Here is a 4233-nt window from a genome sequence, read left to right as displayed (position 1 = left end):
ATATGTGTATGGGAGACCCTTTTGCAATAGTTTAATCATGAAAAATATGAGACCATGTGCTGTAAACTGTCTTGAATACTCTCAAAGACGGTTATATGTAGAAACTATTCATATAAAATATCTTAGATGTGTAAATGTAGAAACTATTCATATAAAATATCTTAAAAGAAAGTAAAAGAAAGGAATAAGGGGGGAAAAGGGTTAAAAAGTACTTATAATCTAACCCATGAATACATATATATACATGACAGTAGTTTATTATATATAGGTCAAGAGTAACACTCTTGTGTTGGTGTAACCACACTATCTATGGACCATAGAAACTGTCACACAAACATCTACCACCCTTCCAAACCAAGCAAAACAACACAAACAATGACTAAACAAGACCTATAATTGTGCCCTTGCAACTCAATATCTTAATAAGGGTCTAATAGCAATGCTTACCCTTCAAAACTCAAGATGACACTCAAAGCCTTTGTATCCCTGGTCTTCAATTTAATTGGCCTGGAAGAGGATGCAACTTTACCTTACTACCTTGTTGCCACCTCAATTGTCCCAAACAAGATCAATCAACAATCATCAGAATCTTCAACAACAACAACAACATCGAATGTTATTGAGAAAAGTAATGATGCTGGATTATGTTGTGTGTGCTTATCTATGTTAAACAACAAAGATGAAATTCGTGTTCTTCCTTGTTCGCATGAATTTCATAAGGTTTGTGTGAATAGTTGGCTAAAGGGTCATCATAAAACATGTCCATTGTGTCGTTTTTCAATGGGAGCTGAAGAAAAGACTCATCATGCTGAAATGTTTTCTGAAGAGATGCTGATATGGTTTTCTTCTTTTCATATAGCTGGTATGTAAATGTAATCATTTAGATTTCACACCAAGTTTGCTTGGCCTCTTGTAATTTGGTTGCTGCAAGTGTTATGAATATGATTGTAAGTAAAATTCAAAAAAATTCCATTGCCGGGAATCGAACCCGGGTCTCCTGGGTGAAAGCCAGATATCCTAACCGCTGGACGACAATGGAATTCGTGTTGTGATTTATCAATTGTAAATAAATATAAAGTTAAATGTTTTCTTAAACATGTGAAATGCCATTGCTTAAGAAAACTATCCAAACATTTAAGTTTAAGAGACACAGAATCAAGTTTATTTCATATTAAACTATCTGGTTAAATTAAAGTTTTAGGACCTTTTTTCGTATATATTCAAATCGGATAGTATTATTTTCTAAAATAACATTTTTTTTAATGCTATCAGAGCTTATTATCTAATATGCTAATACATACATATATGTTAGTATAGAAATCTATTGGAAATGTGACGCCTTCTATTCTGTACTAATTTAAAAATACAGTATTGTAAAAAATAAATATGACAAAATTGTTTTAAATTTAAACACTAATAGAGATTAAAACATAAATTTGTAAAAATTACCATGACTAATTTTTATTGCAAAACATAATAATGCCGAGTTTATTGTATTATATGCAGTTGAATAACTTACATATTCTCATCTTCTCTATTCTCTACTATTTATAGACAAGTATGACCAGAAGCCACAACAAAAGCCTTAGCTTCAATATCTCCAAAAATCAGACCATTCATAATCGAGGAATATGTTTCTTTTATTGAATATTCCTTTTTGGACCATCTCCACGTATCCTTCACATTGTCCTTCATACAATTCTTTGCACCCCTTCTCTGGTATCCTCCTTTATTTCTTGTTTTCATCGTCCAAAATACCTACCCATTTGATGTTCCACACCAATCACTCGCTTACTAGTGCTTCCTTATGAATCGCTAGTCTTTATAGACCCAAATATAATCCCTTCAACCTTTTTTCCCCATCCCATGGATCCTCCCAAAATAATTTTGAAAATATATTTCAGTTTAGAGATAACATTTCTCGGAGCCTTAAAGAAAGAAAGGTAGTGGACTGGTAAGGCATCCAAGATAAACCGTGGAAATATTTGACTAAAACGTTGGAAATCCACCACAGCCTATGGAGAATTTCTATCAATCTTGATGAACAAAATTGTTATCACTCACACAATAACAATGAAAGGAGAAGAACAACGGAGAAAGAAAATAAAGAACGATGAAGGAGAAGAAGAATATTCTGTAGAGTTTCTCTATATCCATAACCTGTGGAAAACTTCTTTATTCACTTTGCAACTGCAAAATATTGCGAATACAATGTTGTGAATGCAACATTCACTTCATTACAAGAATAAGGGTTACTCCATCTATTTATAGATTTAAGTTAGCTTACACCCCAAACCAAAGTCCAAAACTATAAAAATCCAAAATAGTTAACACTACTAAAATAGGCCTAAGTCGAAATCCAGTGTAAAGCAACATGCTTCGACATTTCGACACACTAACACAATTTAACACACTAGGTGATTCGAAACTTCCTTGTTCTATCAAGCAACCTGATTTGACATAAGGAATTACAATTCAACACGCCACCTAATTCATTGTGTCTAGACTATTTACATTCATCATAGCTCTTAGTCTTCTAAGCACTTCGATCTGCACTCCCTTCGTCATGATGTCTGCAATCTGATTCTCAGTTTTGCAGTGTTCCATATTCATCTTCTCATCTGCTACCTGTTCTCGAAGATAATGGAACCTCATCTCGATGTGCTTGCTTCGACCATGTGCTACCAGATTCTTCGCCAAATTGATAATTGGCATGTTGTCGATCTTCATGGTAATTGCTCCATGACTCTTCGCTGTTATCTCTTCAACCAGATTCACCGTCCATATTGCTTGACATGCACAAAGAGAAACAACTATGTATTCTGCTTCGTACGACAATAATGCCATTATTGGCTCCTTTCTCGAACTCCAAGCAACTAGTGCACCACCTAGCATAAACACATAGCCAGCAACGGATTTTCGACCCCCAACATCACTACACCAACTTGAGTCGATGTATCCCACTAATTTGCATTCTTTTCCTTTATCAACTGCAGGAAACAAAATGCTATAGTCGAGAGTTCCTTTCAGATACCTTGTATCCTCTTCGTCACTGCTAGATGTGATACATTTGGCTTCTGCATGAATCTACTCACCATACCTACACTATATGCAAAGTCAGGCCTTGTGTCACAAAGGTATCGAAGTAACCCAATAAGTCTTATATATTGGGTTGGGTCGACATCATCTTCATCTGAGTCTTTCGAGACTTGTAATTTGGGCTCAGTTGGAGTCGAAGTTGGGTTGCAATCTTGCATCTCAAATATCTTGAGTATTTCGCCCGCATACCTTCTTTGATGCATCATCAAACCTCAACCACTCTTGTAGAATTCGATGCCAAGGAAATATGAAATGTCACCCATATGTGACATTTCAAATTCCTTGTTGAGATCACCTTTGAAGTCTTCGATCTCCTTCTTGCAGCTACCTGTTATCAACAAGTTGTTAGCTCATAATTTCTACGCCCATTTTAGAATTACCAAAAGGGAAATCCCATGGGAAGATGTTTCGACCATGTGGAGATGTTTCGATCATGTAAAGATGTTTCGACCGAATACAGTATTAGGGAGATCCAGTCGAAAGTTCCTGGGTGATAAGGGCCAGTGTGCAGTCAGGACTTAGAAATAGTTCTTCAAATATTTGAAGACGGTTTCGATTGGAGATTAAAAATTCAAATAAAGGAGAGAACTTCGCTCTTATCTGAAACTGCTGAAGGTACACGTGGAGCATAATGGATAGTTGCATCCATGCAAAGTGCCATGTGTCTCAACGTGATTGAAGGACCGTTAGAAACGATTATTTTGATTCAGTATAAATAAAGGATTTTAGTATTAGGATCGGGGGTGTACCAAAGTGTGTATAGAGTCTGTAAAATTTACCAAGTACCCGTGTGAAGAGGAACCGTAAATTAAGAAATATACGTTCGTTTACACCATTGTCAGTTATTTTGAAGTAATACAATTTACCTTTACTTTTCCATAAATACTTCTTTATTTCAAACAATCTTAATCGTTCTTTAATTCAAGCATTTACCTTTGCTATTTGGTTATCATCAGTTCTTTTACAATTTTTTTCTATAATTCATATTAGTCTTTTACTGTCTGAGTTTTAAGCATCAGTACCACAGACACTGTCAGAGTGTTTATATTTACTAGAATTTACTTTAAAACAATTAGCACATGTCCTAGGATCAATCTGATTGATCCTGTGAGTAACCAAATTTAGTAATTTCGA

The 4233-nt window shown here is 35.1% G+C and overlaps 1 non-coding gene across 1 annotated transcript; it reads right to left on the bottom strand.

Annotated features, from left to right (window-relative positions):
* Nucleotides 1-967: 967 nt before the first annotated feature.
* On the bottom strand, nt 968-1039 carry TRNAE-UUC (transfer RNA glutamic acid (anticodon UUC)). Its single transcript has one exon. It is a non-coding gene; the product is annotated as a tRNA-Glu (tRNA).
* Nucleotides 1040-4233: the final 3194 nt, after the last annotated feature.

The sequence above is a fragment of the Lathyrus oleraceus genome, chromosome 2, assembly GCF_024323335.1.
Source record: "Lathyrus oleraceus cultivar Zhongwan6 chromosome 2, CAAS_Psat_ZW6_1.0, whole genome shotgun sequence".
NCBI classification, from domain to species: domain Eukaryota; kingdom Viridiplantae; phylum Streptophyta; class Magnoliopsida; order Fabales; family Fabaceae; genus Lathyrus; species Lathyrus oleraceus.
The sequence above is the reverse complement of the archived record's forward strand: the minus strand, read 5'-3'. Positions and strand labels throughout refer to the sequence as shown.